This window comes from Thamnophis elegans, chromosome 5 (genome assembly GCF_009769535.1).
Source record: "Thamnophis elegans isolate rThaEle1 chromosome 5, rThaEle1.pri, whole genome shotgun sequence".
Lineage (NCBI taxonomy): Eukaryota > Metazoa > Chordata > Lepidosauria > Squamata > Colubridae > Thamnophis > Thamnophis elegans.
In genome coordinates, this window is record NC_045545.1 from 80,606,200 (window position 1) to 80,625,980 (window position 19,781).

Below are 19,781 nucleotides of genomic sequence, written 5' to 3' on the forward strand. Positions count from 1 at the left end.
CATATGTTTTAGCCTCCAGTCCCCTAATTATCTTTGTTGCTCTTCTCTGCACTCTTTCTAGAGTCTGAACATCTTTTTATAGTGTGGTAACCAAAACCTATTCTAATCCACAACTACCACCCTGGAAGATGGGTTGGGCTAAGGCTGGCCCAAAGTCACCCAGCTGGCTTTCATGGCTAAGGTGGGACTTGAACTCAAGTCTCCTGTTTTCTAGCCTGGTGCCTTAACCACTAGACTAGACCAAACTGAGTCTGACTCCAAATATTCTTACTAGATTCAAATCCAGTTGTTTTCCTTACAAAATACTTTGAACAAAACATCTAAAAACAGTTCAGTTGGAAGATGGATACTTATTTCCATTAAATGCAATAATAGAATATGAATTTCAATTAAATGTCAAATTCAATAATTTCAGTTACTTTGAGATATAATATCAACAAAGTTATGTATGCAAGACAAGTTGGTTCTGTTCTCATGATATGAATCATCTGAACACAGACAGATGACTGTGATTAGGTGAGGATATTAATCACAGCACGTTCATAGTTAAGCAGTGTAGGCAGTGGCTTATTAAATCAACCAAACTCAGATTAATACTTAGCTTATTAAATGTTTGTCTGCCTATATGATCTGGCAGAATCTACATCAGGGATGGGTTCCTGTTGATTGTAAATTGTTTTGCGCATGTGCAGAACATGCCAGCAATGGGAGAAGAGGCCGGGGAACCGGTTTGGGGGCATGGCCAGCCTGGGTTGCTGCTGGTTCTGCGACCCGGGCCACATCACCACTATTGGTTTGGCTGAATTGAGCCAAACCAGGAGCAACCCATCTCTGGTCTACATGCTGCAGGCCCCATTTATTAAGCAATGGTCCCTGATAAGACCTAGGAGTTTGCTCTGTGATGTAGTTCCCCTAGAGATTTGTACAATTGCCACTCCAAACTTATTCAGGCAAGATCTTAAAACCTGGCCATAGGCTAGAGTGGGTGGCTGCCCTTCTTGTGAGTTTATGAATAGTGGTTGTTCCTTCCACATGTTCTTTTGCATTGTATGAAATAAATGTATTTTCAATTATGCACATTGCATGCCGTAATGAAATCAGCTGATGTATTAAGTCAAACAGACCAAATCAATGGCCATTGATGCGCCCCCCCCAAAATGTGGCATTCCTTTAGGAACAAACAATTCTTGTTGCAACATCTCCAAAAAGTTACTGTCGTTAGAGATGGGCAGTCTCCAAATTTGATTTCTACATAAACAAATAAGACCATTGCTTCCCTGAGAGTGCCCGGACACTTATTTCTAAAATATCGGGAGAAAACAAAACATCATGGAGAAAGAATGTTGCTGCTGGTTTACCCCTGCTACTGTTTGTTTATTTGATTAAAAAGAAAATAAAAGAAATAGTGCCACACTATTGCTGCTATATTCACTTGCAATTGACACAGAATTTTGGTTTGCTGTGCCTTTTGAGACATATCTGCTGGTTTGACTGCTTTGCATGCTTTAGAGGTCATGAACAACACAGCTGATGACTTAAAAATCTCCATTGTGCTTGATCTGAGGGATATTAAACTTTTTCTCTTCACAACCCTAAGTGAAGGACCACTAATACTTCAGTGAGAAGTTGCTGGAATCACTCCAAAAAAGCTGAAGAAAGGGATTATTCTAAGATATTATATAAAAATGTTACTTAGATGTAGCTGAGGACACCCAAATCCACTGATCAGAAAAATGGAACTGTAGAAATTCAGAGGCGGAACAGGACCAATCTCAGCCTGTCAAATCAACTTCTAAAGCTGTACACTACAACTTTTCTCAGTAAACTAATAAACATATCAACATGCAATTCTTTGATATATATTTAATGCAAGATTGTTCCCCCCTCCCCAAAGCAATTGCAGCCATTCTATTTTAATCTAGTTCTGAAGAAGTGATATAGTGATATAGTATTAGATTAGGTGGAAGAATGCATTGATTCAAATGTTCATTTATCATGAACCTGATTGGGTAGTCATGGCCTAATCACATCTTCTGCTCTATGGCTTTACTGGGGGCGGGGGGGGGGAGGAGGAGGTTACATTATTATAGGCTGTTTTTTTCTTTTTTCTGATGGATATGTTTTGGAAAATCCATGAATGCCACATGTAATAGGGCTATGTATAGCTACATTGCAAAGCATCAAAATGTGCTTTGGAGTGTGCAAGAGTGTTAAATGAACATTTGGCTTCTACTCTTAAAAGTGGCCACATGTTTTCCTGGGAGAACCAAATGGGACATGGAAGCACAAGACATTTGAAGAATTGAAATCTCCTTACCATTTTCCAAAGGGTTGTGGATCAGATTTGGCTGCAATCTAAATTCAGGGCTGAATAGGATGAAAGAAAGAAAGAAAGAAAGAAAGAAAGAAAGAAAGAAAGAAGAAAGGAGAGAGGGAGGAAAGAAAGAAGGAATGAAGGAAGGCAGGCAGGCAGGCATAAGCTTTAATTGTTTATATGGATTGCCAGTCTGGAGAAAGCTGGGAGAGAATATAGACTCATGATTCTTAAGATAGGTTGCAAATCATCATTGGTCATCCCAGTCACAATATTTTGGACAATGAGAAAGAATAGAGTTCTGCTTTTATGCATCTGGGGACGTAGTTTGACTGGAGAATTGGTGTGAATCAAGCCATTTATCAAACTATGATTTTGGATGCTCAAAGCCCCAAGTATCCAGTTCAGGTTGTGTTGAGATAACAACTGTTTTCAAGCTGAATGCAACATTAAGGTCAAATCTGATATTTGTAGAGAAGAACAAAGTGGGTATTAAATGTCAAATATTGTCCTCAGCACTTTTTCCACTTATAATGAGAGAAATTGGGTAGTAAAAAAATGCACCGCTGCTCCCTCTTCAAAATGTTTCGATCTTGCAAGGTGATTGCGATGGATGTAATAAAATACTAATAATAATACATAGCACTTTACAATTTCAAAGAGCTGTAAAACATTAAACCAATTAAATCTCCTGGGCCAGTCCTGCTGTGAAGTGAAAGGCTTTCTCTATAGTTCTTCCTGCTTATCTTTGGACATATCCAGATTTTCTCTGCAGTATATTGTTAAGTACTTTTTCCAAAGTCAATTAGATCTTACCTTGAGTCATTTGTATTTGTCTCCCTGCCTTACTCTTATTATTTTCATTTTGAAAAAGTAAGGGGATTTTTTAAAAAAACAGTAACATTCCACCTGTCAATCTGGAACTTAATTCAATTCATTTGCACAGTACCCCTCCTTTTCTAAAGGTAGTTATTATATGCAGGGATATGACAATCAGCTACCCATTGTCAACTTTACTCAGATCAGACTCTGCAAATGAAGATGACAGAAAGAAAACAGAGAGAGTTTGCTAAGATCTGCAACAAGTGATCATTATGAGGGTATTGGTGAACATTTTCATTGCTGACTGATTTGGCTGCAGGAAATTAATGAGGATAATGCCCTCCCACCCAATTTTTTGTCTTAAAGCTAGGCGAATCTGGAGATTATTATTGGAGGTTATTCTGAAAACCAGAAATGAGTCATATACCCCAGTGGTTCTCAGCCTTTTCTTCACTTTTGTGGCTACGTACCATGGCCATGGAACCCCCAAAACCTAACTCAAGATTTAAATCATAATATTTCTTCAAGCCTTCCTGGACCACCTGCAAAGGTAAGCTTCAAAACTTTTAGCAAGGGGTTCTCTGCCTGGTTGCTGGATGGCCGTGGCCATTGTGGGCATGGCCTAATCAGCCTCTTGCACCATGGTGGGGGGCTTTGACCTCCCCGGGCTCCAGAAGCTTTCCTCGAGCCTCTGAGAGGGCGAAAGCAGCCACCCCAGGCTCAGGAGGCCCTCTGGAAGCCAGAAACAGGCTCATTTCTGGCCTTCCCGAACTTCTGATAGGCCTGTTTGTCACCCTCACTGAGCCTCCGTATATACTCTGCACTTACCTGCATCCAAAACACCCTATGTAGGGACTCCTAGGTGGAGCGGGGTGGGGTGGGTGGAGCCAACCAGGAGTAGGATTTGCACAGAATCTTATCTAGAGATTCTCCCAAATCCCCATGAACCCACAGCAGCCCACTCCTGAACCTGGGATGACATTGTGCCACCCCAGGGGTTCACAGACCACAGGTTGATGACTGTCAATATGCTCTATATAGACAGGGATTTCTCTCTACTAAGTTTTTATTTCAGTCAACACTGTGCTAAAAATCTAACCTCTAATTTCCCAAAGCCTTTCCTCCAATTCTGCAGCATTTTCCATTTTAGTACTTTCAAACAACTTTTGATTTTGTTTCGGGGGTTGTTTTCTGGGCTTTTCAGTTTACTTTAGCATTCTGAAGTGGTACAGGGTGCTAATAATATTAGAGCTTTTTGTTTTTGTTTTTAAAAGTGGATTGCACGTCTCTCTTTCACCTTGGTCATCTTGATTGCCTCAGATATCAATTTGAAAGAGGCCTCTGGATGAAGTTTCCTCCTGAAGACTTGTAATCAAATGGAAGATGGAAGTGTGAGAATCCAAGAAGATTGGAGTGAGACCTCGCCGAAACGTTGCCAAGACAATCTCAATCTTACATGGGAAAAGACCCGAATACAACAAGACCAGCATACCTACACCCATGAAAATCTATGTGTGTGTGTGTGTGTGTGTGTGTGTTGGGTTGCTGCTGGCATTGCTGTTGGTTTGGTACCTCAAAATTTTTACGCATTTGCAAATAAGAAGGTCTGTGCATGTGCAAAACCTTAAAAAGTGAAAAAAAATTGCCACTGAAAATTGTTCTGTGCATGTGCAAAACCGATAAACAAGATGGCAGCCCCGTAGGAGAACCGGTTTGGGGGCATGGCAGGCCTGATTCGCTGTCATTCCAGCAACCTAGGCCACCAAGTTACTACCGGCTCAGCTGAACTGATCCAAACCGGTAGGAACCCACCTCTGATATAAGTGTAGATAAAGTGTAGTGGTGTGAGTACATTCTGTTCTTGACCTATTTATTTGTTTTTTTATACAGCTGTTTCTTTCTGGGGGGGAGGGAGGGAGGAAGGAAGGAAAGAAAGAAGGAAAGAAGGAAGGAAAATGCATGGAAGCTAATGAAGAAAACATGGGACTATCCAATTTTAAGATAATGGAGCTGACTGAAACCTTGCTACTTAAACAAGTTAAATGCTTTTCTCCAGTTGGTTAAACTTCACTTTCCCCAAATGCAAATCAAACTTCATCTCAAGTTACTTGACAGTTCTGATGTATTTTAAAATAAAGCTAGAGAGATTTAATGATGTGAAAGTTCATGACTCAGTAAAGATTACTGTCAAAGCAGGGTCTTAGGACAGACACCAATACAATCAGATTATTATAATCACATGAGCCTGGAGAAAGAAAGAAAAAAGGGCATTGTGATGAAGCCTGTCCAGGAAATACTTTATTTATCTAGTTATGAAATCAAGAAATGTGTCATACAGTACGAATATTATTCAATACCCCCCACCCTATTATTTAGTATTACTAGAGACAAATGGGAGACAATAGGTTTATATGTGCTCAAGAACTGCTATATCATTGTTAAGAAATCAACACTTCACCATTTGATTGCATATCCCAAATCACTTAATATGGATAAAAGGAATGCTAAAGGAATCAGTCTGGCATGAAGTTAGTCATTGAGCACTCAAAATATTAAGGAATGAATAAAATCTGAAGAAAAAATTCATGAGATTTGTTCAGCCGCTTGATGCTTCAGAACTCCTACCCATGAAATCTCATGCAAGAATGCTGAAATCGGAATGGCTGGGGGGATTTTGTGTGCGCTTATGAAACTTAAAAAACAATAAGTCAATATTCTTCCATGAAGCACTACATGAAAAAGTACCAAAAAGCTCATGAGTTATTTTTTTGAATAAAAACATAAAAGTAAATGGGGCTCACTACAGCTTCCTAATTCATTGCTTGCCTACATAGTGTTGGAAGAAATCTCCATCTGGTTCAGTTGCAAGCTGGGAGAAAGACACCGGAAACATGGAGGCTGATTAGAAAGATGGTTTAATGATGAAGCAGAAGCACATAGGTGGTTCTGGGGAGCTGACTACAGGGAGTTGAGTGTGTGTTTGTGTGTGTGGCGGGGTATTTATAGCTTCTCTTGGGCTTTGAACTTGAGCTTCCTGTTCCTGGGCAAGAACATGTATTCTATTGGCTGTTTTCAGACTCCCATAGGGCAATGTACAAATTCTAGCACTTTGTCTGAGCTCTTGAAATACTATTGAAGGACAGTCTCAGGTTTAATTAAAAAAATGTTATGTTTTGTCACCCATGACCTTGAGTGGGAGTCAAGACACTTACAATTATTTGAATTAGTGAGTAGGTTAGGGATATAGTTGATATAGTTGATATCCAGGTTGATATAGTTCACACCAAAGTCAAGGATGGGCAGAAAGAATTTCAACTCAACAGGTGCAGACCTTTTACAATTTGTATTGTATTGTATTGTATTGTATTGTATTGATTGTATTGTGTTGTGTTATTACCAGGGATGGGCTTCAAAAATTGCAGCAACGGGTTTGCTTTCCATTTGCTGGGTGGGCGTGGCCATGGTGGGCGTGGCCTACTCAGCCTCCTGCACCACAGCGTGTGGCGGCAGCATTTTTTGCCCTTCCCAAGCTCTGGAGGCTTTCCTCAAGCCTCTGGGAAGGCAAAACCTGCCTCCCCCAGGCTCCCGAGGCCTTCTGGGAAGCCCATTTCCCCCACTCCCCAAGGGTCTGTGTGGGCCCTGCACTTACCTGGCATGATGAATGAGCCGCATGGAGATTCCTGAGAGGGGCAGGGTGGGCATGGCTAGGGGTGACATTTAGGGGTTCACTGAACTGGGCAGAATCCTAGCTTGACAATCACGCAAATCATGTGAACCCCCACCAGCCAACCCTTGGTTATTACATTACATTGCATTTCATTACATTACTTTATAATATTGTTACTGTACTAATAGTGTACTATACTACAGTACACTATACTATACTATACTATTGTATGTATGTATCCTTGAAACTGAATGGCTTTTGCAAATTAAACAAGTCTCAATGCATGGTCTTAAAAAGTTCTATTCAGAAACAACTTCTTCAAGTTTAATAGAATCTACTTCCCAGAAAAGGTGCTACTAGTCAATTCTTAGCCATTTCAGTTATGGAATACCCAGGGCATTCACAAAACAGTCTGGTACAGTGATTTTCAATCTTAGCAACATTAAGATAAGTGGACTTCAATTCCCAGAATTCCTTTCTGAGGCTGGGGAATTCAGGGAGTGGAATGCCACACATCTTAAAGCTGCCAAGGTTGAGAAATTCTCATCTGGAGATGAAAGAGGGGGCTGAAAAGAGATAAAGAAGGAAGGAAGGGGACACCTTTAAAAAAAAAACAACCTTCTGGCAATTTTTCTTTTGTAATGAAGTGAAAGAAAACTCCATTAGCTGAGAGATGTTCTTCCACATTTGATTCTCCTGGCTTTCCCAAGGCTTATATATTTTCACAGCTACTTTTTTTTCCTTATCCAGCAAGCCAGATATCCCCAGATGGATAAAAAATAGCCAGAAGAGTCCAGATCAATTTTTGGTGCATTTTAAAATGGATTGAGAAGGCTTGGAAGATGGAGAGGCTAGTCATTTCAAAGCATTCTTGGTTTCAAACATCTTCAGGGACATATCAGTTAAAGGGACCCGTCACTGCTTTGCAAAACCTTTCCTGTTCATTGAGGTATTTAATCATCCCAGTTATATTTCCGTCCATCTTCAAGCGCTTCTATTTTATTTGTTATATTTTATCTGATGTATTTTGGTCGGTGACAGTAAACAAATACTGAACTGAAGTAACCTTTCTGACTATTTGTTTTTAAATCTTAATACACCACCACAGTAAGCACAGAGAAACGAGCATTGTGATGCTTTAGCACTAGATTTAAAATATTTTTTTAAAGTATAGGCTTTTTTGTTTTTCTTCTTAACAACTTGTATATTGTTTCTTTAAGCATTTCCATTTCAGAATCAATATTGAAGAAAAAGTAAATGCTTAAATGGATATTTGCTGATGATTTTATTTCATGGAAAGGCCACACAAAGGAACTGGATATTTTCTGTTACATCTGAGGAACAGGATACAATGGAGGCACCATAGAATTACTTAAATATACTAATAATATGGAACTTTACTTTTTATAGCCCAGCTCTCTACATGTCTATTTTGAAGCAGGTCCCGTTGTGTTCAGTGAGGTTTAGTGCCAAGATGCTGATTGTAGCCATAGTGAGTTAAAAGTGGAAATGGTTATAAGATTCATTGGCTCCATTGATTTCTTGCTTATATTCTTTTGAATTATATGCCAACATTTTGGAAACTAAAAAGGAGAACAGAAGGAAGTAATGCACACTTATAAGATTGCAATCCTGCCCCCGCTTCACTATTACAAGGCTGTAAGAACACTAATTTTCCCATCAATTTTAACAATGATTTGAAGAAGTCATCTCTTTTTTCCCCATTTGAATTAACCTGCTATGGCTGAGAGTTCTTTTTTTTTTTTAGAATTTGAAATGGATGTACTACTTCATAAGCGCACTTCCCTATATTTGTTTCATTGTCAAGCAAATGGACCGAATTATTAATTATTTAATTACACTACATGATATTTATTTTTATTTATTTATTTATTGGAATTTGTCAAACAAAAACCAGAACAAGAATTGAATTTATGAATTTATGGATAGGAGTTTTGTAATAACTTATAGTGTCTCTTTAAGCTGTGCTTTGTCTTAGTTAGGGCACGTAATTACAATATTTTGTAAAAAAATTGTTTTTCTTATTCAGTCGTGTTGAGTTCTCGGGGACTGCCTGGATGAGTCCCTGAAATTTACTTGACAAGATTTTTTAGAAATGGTTTGTCCTTGCCTCTTTCCTGAGGCGGGAGAAAAAAAGACTGACTCAAGATCAACCAACTGGCTTCATGCTTAAGGCAGGATTAAAACTCATAGTCTCCCAGTTTCTAGCTTTGATGCTATATCCTTTCCTTTCCTTTCCTTTCCTTTCCTTTCCTTTCCTTCCTTCCTTCCTTCCTTCTTCCCTCCCTCCCTCCCTCCCTTTGATAATTAATGCTATATATTAATTATATACAGTAGTACTATATCATCTAGACATCTAGATTGCAGTGAGATGGAACTTCTCAAACTCCATTTTTGTGGTAGTATATGTATAATAGAACTTCAGAAAATTATGGAATAGAATAGAATAGAACAGAATAGAATAGAATAGAATTCTTTATTGACCAAGTGTGATTAGACACACAAGGAATTTGTCTTTGGTGCATGTGCTCTCAGCGTACATAAGAAGACAAGATACATTCATCAAGAATCATAAGGTACAACACTTAATGATAGTCATAGGGTACAAATAAGCAGTCAGGAAACAATATCAATATAAATCATAAGGATACAAGCAGCAAAGTTACAGTCCTGCAGTCATAAGTGGGAGGAGATGGGTGATAAGAACGATGAGAAGACTACCTAATAGTAATAATAATGCAGCCTTAGTGAATAGTTTGACAGTGTTGAGGGAATTATTTGTTTAGCAGAGTGATGGCATTTGGGGAAAAAAAACTGTTCTTGTGTCTAGTTATCTTGGTGTGCAGTGCTCTATAGTGTCATTTTGAGGGTAGGAGTTGAAACAATTTATGTCCGGGATGCGAGGGGTCTGTAGATATTTTCACATCCCTCTTTTTGACCTGTGCAGTGTACAGGTCCTCAATGGAAGGCAGGTAGGCAGTAATTGTTTTTGTTACAGTTCTGATTATCCTCTGAAGTCTGTGTCTGTCTTGTTGGATTGCCGAACCAAACCAGACAGTTATAGAGGTGCAAATGACTGACTCAATAATTCCTCGGTAGAACTGTATCAGCAGCTCCTTGGGCAGTTTGAGCTTTCTGAGTTGGCGCAGAAAGAATATTCTTTGTTGTGCTCTTTTGATGATGTTTTTGATGTTAGGTGTCCATTTTAGGCCTTGATATATGATAGAACCTAGAAATTTGAAGGTCTCTACTGTTGATACTGTGTTGTCTAGTATTATAAGAGCTGGTAGTATAGGAGGGTTTCTCCTAAAGTGTACCACCATTTAGTAGGGCTTCCAAGAAAAACTTCAGATGAAAACTCTCTAGAAGAACCAAACAGGATTCAGGAAGCATCTCCATCTTCTCTCTTGCTTGTGTAGGAAAACAAAGACCCCCCCCCAAAATTGGGGGACTTTATAAAACAGAACAATGGGACATGAAAGGCTCCTCAAAAAAAACACCCAATGCTTCTTATGAAGTCTAAGAGCCCTCTGTGACCCTCTCAGGTACTTTCTGCTCACTTCAATCCCCACGCTTTGTTCTGCCCCACTTTTTGTGCCTTTCTTGTGTACCTGCACACTTCTCTTCTTCCCTCCTGCTGTCTTTCAGATTGCCCTCATTCTTTGTGTAAATGGTCTCTGTCTGGAATTTCCTCACAACTTTCTTTGTTTCCTCCCCCTTCGCCGATGATTTCCACTGTGTCATCAAAAACTGACTCCACTCTGTCTGCCAATTAGCCTCTGCCTGTCAGCACATTCATCAGTAACCCAAAGACTGATGGTGAATGGCAGAGCACACAAATGCTATTTGAAATGCAGCTGTGCCATCTTTGCAGAGAGAGAGGTGCCGTTTCTGATGAAGCCGGAGATGGAGGATTCAGATCTGACAAAGGACACACTTAAACTTCTGGTAAAAATCAGGTGCAATTAACCACGAGGAAGAGGTGGTCCTTGACTTACGACACAATTCAGCTAGTGGTGGCATTCAAAAATTGTTTTACTGCCAGTTCTGTGGGCGTGGCTTTGTGGGCATGGCAGGGGAAGTATTCTGTAAAAATCTCCATTCCCTCCCCACTCCAGGGGAAAGTTACTGCAAAATCTCCATTTCCTCCTGATCAGCTGGGACTCGGGAGGCAGAGAATAGATGGGGGCAGGGCCAGTCAGAGGTGGTGATTTGCCAGTTCTCTGAACTATTCAAAATTTCCGCTACCGTTTTTCCAGAACTGGTCAGAACCTGCTGAATACCACCTTTGAATTGAGCCCAACGTTTCTGTGGCTAAGCAAGATAATTGTTAAGTGAAGTTTGCCCCATTTTACCCCCTTCTTGCAACAGATGTTTAGTGCATCCCTGCAGTTGTTAAGTTGGTAACATGGTTGTTAAGCGAATCGGGGCTTCCATGTTGACTTTGCTCGTCAGAAGGTCACAAAAAGAGACCACATGACCCCAGGATAATGCAATGGTCATAAGTATGAGTCAATTGCCAAGTGTCTGAATTTTGATCATGTGACTATACAGATGCTACAATAGTCATGTGAAAACTGGCCATAAGTCACTATTTTCAATGCCGTTGCAACTTCAAACACTCACTAAATGAACTGTTCTAACTCGAGGACTATCTGTATTGTGATGATTGTGACCTAGAATCATTTGATCACTATTTGTGACTTTCTCGGCTGCCTTCAAGAAAAGCAAAGTCAATGGGGGAAGCTGGATTCCCTTAACTATCACATGGTTCACTTTACAACTCCTTTAGTTAACAGTGGGAACTCTGGCCCCAACTGTGGTCCTAAGTTGAGGACTATGTGCACCTCTCTCTGAGGCACCTGGGCTATCTGTATGAACTTCCTGCTTTCTCTTTCTCCCATCCTGGGAAAATGTTCAACCTGTAATCATACTGGGATGGCATCAATGTTATTTGTCTTTCTCTTGTCACCAGATAATTTATTATGAGCTTCGTGGAGGCGTCAGGCAGCAATGCATCATTTTCTCCCCCCTTGTAGGTTTCCTGCAAGTCTTAACTTTAAAATATTGACTGGTAAGCTGACTGGCGGTCTTACATCATAACGCTTGAGTGTTTTTCAAACTCCCTTCATCAATATTGACTTGATCTCATCCTCCGTGTCTTTATCCCAAATGAGGACGTACAATGTGCTTTAAACACCTTAAATGAAAGCGAAGGCCACTGCCTCAGGCTTTAAATTGAGTATATAAAACTGTGGAGAAAGTGGGCAGAGTAGTGACATCATTTGCTACTGTTTTGGAAAACATGGTTTGTAGTCATACAACTCCTATAATAATGGGAAAACAAATATAAGCTCAACTGCTTTTGCAAAATTCTGTGAGGTCCAAGGTGGAAGGTTCATTTGAATCCGTCTCCTCCACCTTTGAATTCTTCTTTGAAATTTGAATTCTTCTGTTCCTCTTCTTTTTTTTCTCTTGCTGCTTTTTATATCCACAACATTCTTTTTGTTTTCTCATTGAAGTAAATGGCCAGGAGTGAGTAGGGAATTCCCGGATGCTTGACATTCAGACAAATTAGCCATCAATGGACACATAGAGATAAACAACATTTATACACCACTCAAAAGAGACAATAAAAAAGCTAAGATAAAAACAAAAGGAACAGAACACATCTGATAGAAGAGAGTATTTGTAGCTCAGGATTGAATTGTGGGTACTTGGTGCTCTCCGAGCTTGGTTGCTTTCTTGCAGATATTGTGCTACAAAACTAGGTAACATTATCAGTGCTAGAAGGAAGTGGGGTTGGTTTCCTTTTATATACTAGTGTCTTGCCCTGTCAGTGTTATTTGGAGTGGTGTTGGTTGTTTAAGCCAAAAAGGAAACAAAAAGACCAAAACACCTAGTCACCAGCAATCAACACCCAAATAAACAGAGATTAACACTAGACCAAAAGTCAAGAAGTAAACAATACTTCCAGTAAACAAAACTACAAGTAAACAATCAAGGATTTACCAAGAAAGATAAACATGCTAACAGTAAACAACAGCCTATACACACACAAAAAAAAACCCACCAACAACCAACAGGGCAAGTCTCTAGTATATAAAATGAGAGCAAAGCCAACTCCTTTCTAGCAGTGATGTTGTTAGCTAGTTTGGTAATGAAATGTCTGCAAAAAAAAACAAACCCAGAAAGCACCAAAGACCACACAGAACACATCTCTCCAGTAGCCAATACCTCCCCCCCCCCAAAAAAAACAACCCCAGAGAGCACCAAGGACTCCATAGAAAGCAAAGTTTTCAAGTAAAAATATGTCCAAGGACTTAAATTTTTAGATCCATTAGAAGGTCAACAAGAACAGTCAAATAGGAGAGCCCCAGGCAGAGGTCCCTGTAAAATCCAATGGCTTCATCCAACTGACGAAGTGAGCCTTACAACCAGTGGTGGGATTCAAATAATTTAACAACCAGTTTTCTGCCCGAATGACCAGATGGGTAGGTGATCATGTGATTGGGTGGGCGGGCCAACTCAACGTCACTCACATCGATGGGCGCTTTGCCTTAGCTGTTACAATGTAATAAGGGTTAACCGGAGAGGCAGTTTCTGTAAGCAGGTCAATAAAGATTAGGCTAGAAACAACACCAGAATGTTTCCCTCCTGCCTTCCTTACAGGATTAGCCCTGAAAAGTGGAAAAAAACAAAATGAGATTTCTTCCAACAATTGCTTCTCTGAACTACTTAGAAAATTACCAACCAGTTCTCCCGAATAGGTGCGAACTGGCTGAATCCCACCACTGCTTACAACATGCAAATGACATTACAATATAGATACAAAAGCAGTGGAGTTTGCATCACAGAGCTCCTATATTTGTTTCATCTATTGCTGTGATGGCAAACCTATGACACGCGTGCCACAGGTGGCACATGAAGCCATATCTACTGGCACACGATCTGTCAGCTCCAGTGTGTATGCGTGGGCTGGTCAGCTGATTTTTGGCCTTCTGGAGGGCCGGGAGAGGCCGTTTTCACCCTTCCCAGGCTTCAGGAAAGCCTCCGGAGCCTGGGGAAGGTAAAAAACTTTGTGAACTTCTGGCAGGCCCGTTGAGCCTGTTTTTTGTCCTCCCCAGTCTCTGGAGGCTTTCCTGGAGCCTTGGGAGAGCAGAAACTGGCCCCCTGGAGCCAGAAACAGATCATTTCCGAATTTCCTTTAGGCCTTTCCTGAAGCCTGAGGAGGGTGAAAACGGCCTCCCCTGGCCTCCCTGGAGGAAATACCAAGCTCAGCTTGGAGGCAAGCAGTGCAGCACATGTGGGGGGGAGCATGTGGGTGTGTGTGCGTGCATGTGCATTTGGGGGCATGCTTTGCATTATGGGTGTCAGCATACACATGTGGTATTGCACATGCACACTTGCATTTTTGGCCCCCAACAACAAAAATGTTAGCGATCACTGATCTATTGCCTTCCCTCTCCATCTCGGGTGCTTATGGTTCTTACCATGATTGAACTACCAATGAAATGGTTTTCAAGCTTCAGGAAAGAGATGTGGTTAATACCAACAGCTTCAAATCAACAAATAGGAGACAGGACCATGTGGCCTAGAAATTGAAAAAAAGATTTACATATGTACCAACTGAAGAAAAAAGATGCAAAAAGGCAGGCAAATTACTAATTCTCATCTGAGCAAGGATTTGCCCTACATAGTGAGACGAATGCCAAATAAACCATCAGGTTTTAAGAAAGGCAGAGGAAAATCGAGATCAGATAGATAACATAAGACAGCTAATGGAGAGAATATAAAACAGGGGGTTACCCATGTTTTATTGACTATAGCAAGGCCTTTAATTGTGTACATCATGCCAGAATGTGGAATATATTAAGGCTAATAGGCATGCCAGAACATCTGATTATTCTTCTAAGGAAGCTTAATGATGAACAAGAAGTTCCTGTAAGAATTGAATTTGGCAATATTATCTGCTTAACTTACATAGAGGGTATATTATAGGAACAGTAGGATACTTAACAAGGAAGAGGTGACATCAAGAAGCACAAAATAGTAACAATTTGAGATTTTCAGACAGGTTCGCTCTTGTAACCAAAACTCAGAAGGACTTAGAAGATTACATTATAAAAATGAAAAAGGAAAGTGAGAAATCTAGCTTAATATTAAACATTAAGAAGACAATGTGAGCCAGTACATTTTTTTCAGCTTACTGCTGATGAATGAGAAATAAAGGTAACATTTTTAAATGAACAGAAATAAAATTATTCAGCTTAGGTACACTAGCTCATTATTTTTCTGTGTTCAGTGTTAATTTTCTGTCCACTTTTTAGAACGTGTTCAAACATACTAGTTTCACCTGCTTGGAATGGTGTTTGTGTGTATGCCTGTTATGGTCTGTTGAGATATTTTTTGACTCCTGGTCAAAAACTTAGATCGGGGGTGTCAAACTCATGGCGTCATGTTGTTGTCATGGGTCATAGCACAACTTTTCCCCCCTTCGCTAAAATGGCCAGTGCGTGTTGCATCCGGCCTGCGACTATGAGTTTGACATCCATGACTTAGATAAGTTCAAACATTTTTGTGCAACTTTTTTTTTGAAGTTGCTTGCCAATGCTTTCTTGCTAGGGTTGAAAGGGAGTGGCTGGTCCGGCAGACTTTCTGCCTAAGGGAAGATTTAGAATTTACATTTTGTTACTCTTAGTCCAAGGCTTTTTAGTTTTTTTTTAGGTTTTATTAAACATTTATAGGCCGCCCTTTTCCCTGAGGGGACTCAGGGCGGCTTACAATAATAGGGGAGGGGAGTGCAGAACAAAACACAAAAAGAAAATGTGAGTAAAAATAATTAATGGTAAAAACACAACATTCATTCAACATTCGGGAGGGGCGAGAGTAAAGTCTTATCCCCAGGCCTGACGGGATAGCCAGATCTTGAGGGCTGTGCGGAAGGCCTGGACGGTGGTGAGGGTGCGGATCTCCACGGGGAGATTGTTCCATAGCGTCGGAGCTGCAACTGAGAAGGCTCTCCTCCACGTAGTCGCCAGTCGGCACTGACTGGCGGATGGAATTCGGAGGAGACCTACTCTATGCGATCTGATGGGACGGAGGGAGGTAATCGGCAGAAGGCGGTCTCTCAAATAGCCAGTCTCTCAAATAACCATTATGTCCGACCTGTTTGCTTGAAATGGTACTATTTGTCATTTTCCATTTTGAAACGAAATGCAAAATTGGGAGCCTGGTAACTAGATATGCTTTAGTGTTAATATAAACTCAAGTTTAATACTCTTGATTTTGGCACCTTTTGATATTCTTATTTTATTAGAACACAGTTTTAGAATTATATGATTTAGAATGGAAAATATTTATTTTATTGTATGATATAGATTCCCATTTTAGTCCTGCACTGGACTTTGCCTTTATGCCTTCTCCCCCTAGTTAACTTCTGTAACTCATATTGAGATAGGATATATAGCTGATCTTGGCATGTTTTAGCTGCCCTATAGATGTCAGTAAGCATCTCCAGAACTGATTCCCCTCCAAACCTGAGAATTTATGATCAGTGCTACTACACAATTTACTTTGTATATTCATTCATTTTAAAATATTGAAATATAGCTGATGGCCTATGGGTCAGGTTTGTCTTGAACCTTTTCAACTGATTCATTCACTGATAAATTATAACCTATAACTCAAAAGCAAACATCTCTTTCACTACTCCTCATAATATAATACTGTGGCATGCAGGGTGGACCTGACCTAACATAGTCTCAACTGTAAATGATTATTGTTGCTGTTTCTTAATGTAAGTTATGCCGCTACATATGATCGGGATATCACATCAGTTCAATACAACACCCAAATTTCTATAGGTCCTACTAGCCGATAACCCAGCATTGTCTCGGTATTTATTTATAGGGGGAAAATGTCCAGACCAAATGTAATTTCTAATGTTGGATTTTGCCCCTTACCAGAAGGAGCACCCTTGTGGAGTACTGTGAAGCCATTACCATGGCAGCTCCACTGCGCTGCACAGTAGAAGCCATTTTAAGGCACAACAGGCTGCATCAGAACACACACCCCGGGTTTTTTTTTTGGATGTCTTACCCCCACAGTATTTGTTTCCAGAGAGTAAGTCATCTGTGTACCAAGTTTGGTAATTTGGTTCCTTCAAAATTAATTTCATGTCCTGTAGCTTTAAGGTGCTGGAAAAGGGAGGAAGTTTTTTCTTCTTTTCTTACTGCGTTCTTGTGTTCTGCGATGTGTGCATTTATTATCCTGTTCCTTTGTCCTATGTATGTTGCAGGGCAGATTTTGCATGGTATTTCGTAGACTCCTTGGTTTTCTAGCTGGATCTTGTCTTTGGGGTTTCTTCAGATGTTGGCTATTTTTCGGTCAGTGCTGAAAGCTCTCTTGATATTGGGCTTGTGGAGAATTTTGCTGATTTTATCTGTGGTGCCTTTGATGTAAGGGAGGAGGGCGATGCCGTTGTCCTGTTCTGTGTCTTGGATTTTGGGGGGAGTCTCCCTTTGGATTAGATTGGTAATTGTTTTTCTTTGGAATCCGTTGGATATTAATACATTTGTGAGAGTGTGTAATTCAGTTTTCAGGTTGTCTTTGTCAGTTAGGCGTTTGGTTCTGGAGATGAGGGTCTTGGCTACAGAGTTGATCTGTGCAGGATGGTGGTGTGATTATTCATTTAAGTAGCAGGTGGTGTGTGGTTTTTTTCCGGGAGATGGTGTGTCCTAGGGAGCCATTGGTTTTTTTTGTAAATTGGGTCATCCAGAAAGGGAAGTTGGTTGTATATAACTTCTCACTTGCTCCCCACCCTGTTCACCTGCCAAACAATTAAATTTTCTGCAGGAATGAGAATCAATAATAGCTATGTTAATCAAGAGAGAGAGAAAAAGCAATATTTTTTTTGGCTATCTGAAGTTTTACACAATTTCGCCGCCCTGAGTCCTTGGGAGAAGGGCAGCATATAAATCTAATAAACCTAAACCTAAACAATTGTTCCAGGGAGAAGTTAGAAACCACAATAATGGGGAGGTGGAGGAAAACATGACTGATCTTTAAGTCATGCCAGTATTAGTTGAAATTCCTTGACTGACTGAAGGAGAACCGCCATGCATAGAAATTGGGTATTACCAGGTGCAGAATAGTGTAGGGTTGCACTAGGTGCCTGGAAGAAGAAATGAAGCATGCGGTTATTGCATCTACATAGTTATGTAGCCATATGGGATGCTCATACAATATGACGTGAGTGATAGCACAGCCCGTATTAAGATGGATGAATCCCTCCCTTCCCACTTAGATTGGTATTTATTCATTTATAAGCCCGTTTTGTCCTGTTTCCACATCGATTACTTTTAAAATCCATGCAAAAACCAGCACTTAAAAATATACCTTTCCTCATCACTGATTCCTTTATAAACACAAGTCATCTTTCCTGTTTCCCCCAAAATAAGAGCTCCCTGGATAATATGTCCAACTGGGCTTTTGAGCACATGTGCTAAAATAAGCCCTCCCTTGAAAATAAGCCCTCCCCAAAAATATTGCAACACAGCAGCAGCCATAAGGTGATCACACTCGCTGCCTCCTGGACCTCAAAAATAATAAGACCTCCCCCAAAATAAGACCAAGTACTTATTTCAGGGGTCAAATGAAAATAAGACTCTGTCTAATTATAATTAGACCCCGTTTTATTTTCAGGCAAACATGATTGTGCTACAGGACAAAACAATGATACAAGGAATAGAGAGAAAAGGAGGAAAAATACCACCACCCTGAGGTTGTGCCAACTTGTATCTACAAGATAGAAGTGGAGGACCACATCTCTCCTCATTTTTCAACTTTTCAAGTCAAATGGTCCCAGAAAAAGACCATCTGTGAAGATGGTGAAGTTCTTCCTCCATCCTGGAGCCATGCCAAGACCCAAGAATTCATGGCTCCTTTGGCCTTCCCCTGACAAGCTATGCATTTAGTGTCAAAAAATAGTGGTCCTGCAAGACAGATTTTTTTAAAGTTGTTTGTCCTTCCTAGAAAGTTTCTGCCCTTAGATGAAGAAGATTAAAGAAAACACTTTTATGAACCCCTGCCTGCTCTCCCAGGATCCATATGTCTCAAGTATAAGTAAGGTTTCTCCTCAAATGATTTCAGTACATCTTCAAGAGCTAAGCACCACATGTTCTTAAAAATTGGACACCTGCAGTATCTGAGGGATAATTGCATCTGATCCAAAAGTTTCATGTGAGGGCACAGTGTGCACCAAATTCTCAGCAATCTGGTCCCTCAAGCACTTCTCTTTCATCTACAGTATTATTGCATTTCTGATTATGTGAACCAGGAATCTGAATATTCATTAATGTTGAGAAAGCTTAATTAGGGTAACTGCAAGCAACAATGATCATTTTTAAGTTTTTGTGATTTTTTTTTGTTATTTTAACTGGAACAGTTTCAGATGGAAAGCAAGGAGAGAGGTGAAAGGTATGGCTTTGACCCTCTCCAGGTTGCTTTCACAGGAGCCACTTGATCTTATGATGAACTTGACGCTCATGAAGAATGAGACTAACTTCAAAGAAGATAAAAATAATGATTCAGAAAAAGAAATTTTTTTCAAGTAAGGGTTAGATTATCATTAGCTCATTATTCACCCATCAGAAAGTTATCCGAAGTTACCTATTACGCTCCCCCTGCTCCCTTTTTGAAATACAATTGATAGCTGGAAAGAAAAAGAGCTTTTACTATCCCACCTCAAAATAACCTCCAGTTTACAATTGCAAGAGAAATGCAACCATTTGTGAATAACACATTTTGGAGAAATTCCATCGGTAATTTTTCTTGGGCTAGGAAACAATGAAAAGAATGAACAACTGCTCAGGGAAGAATGAAAATCACCAGGAAGGTGATTTTCTTTGCCCTTAAGTCAAATTCTGTAATAATATTGATGAGAATAGCCATTTC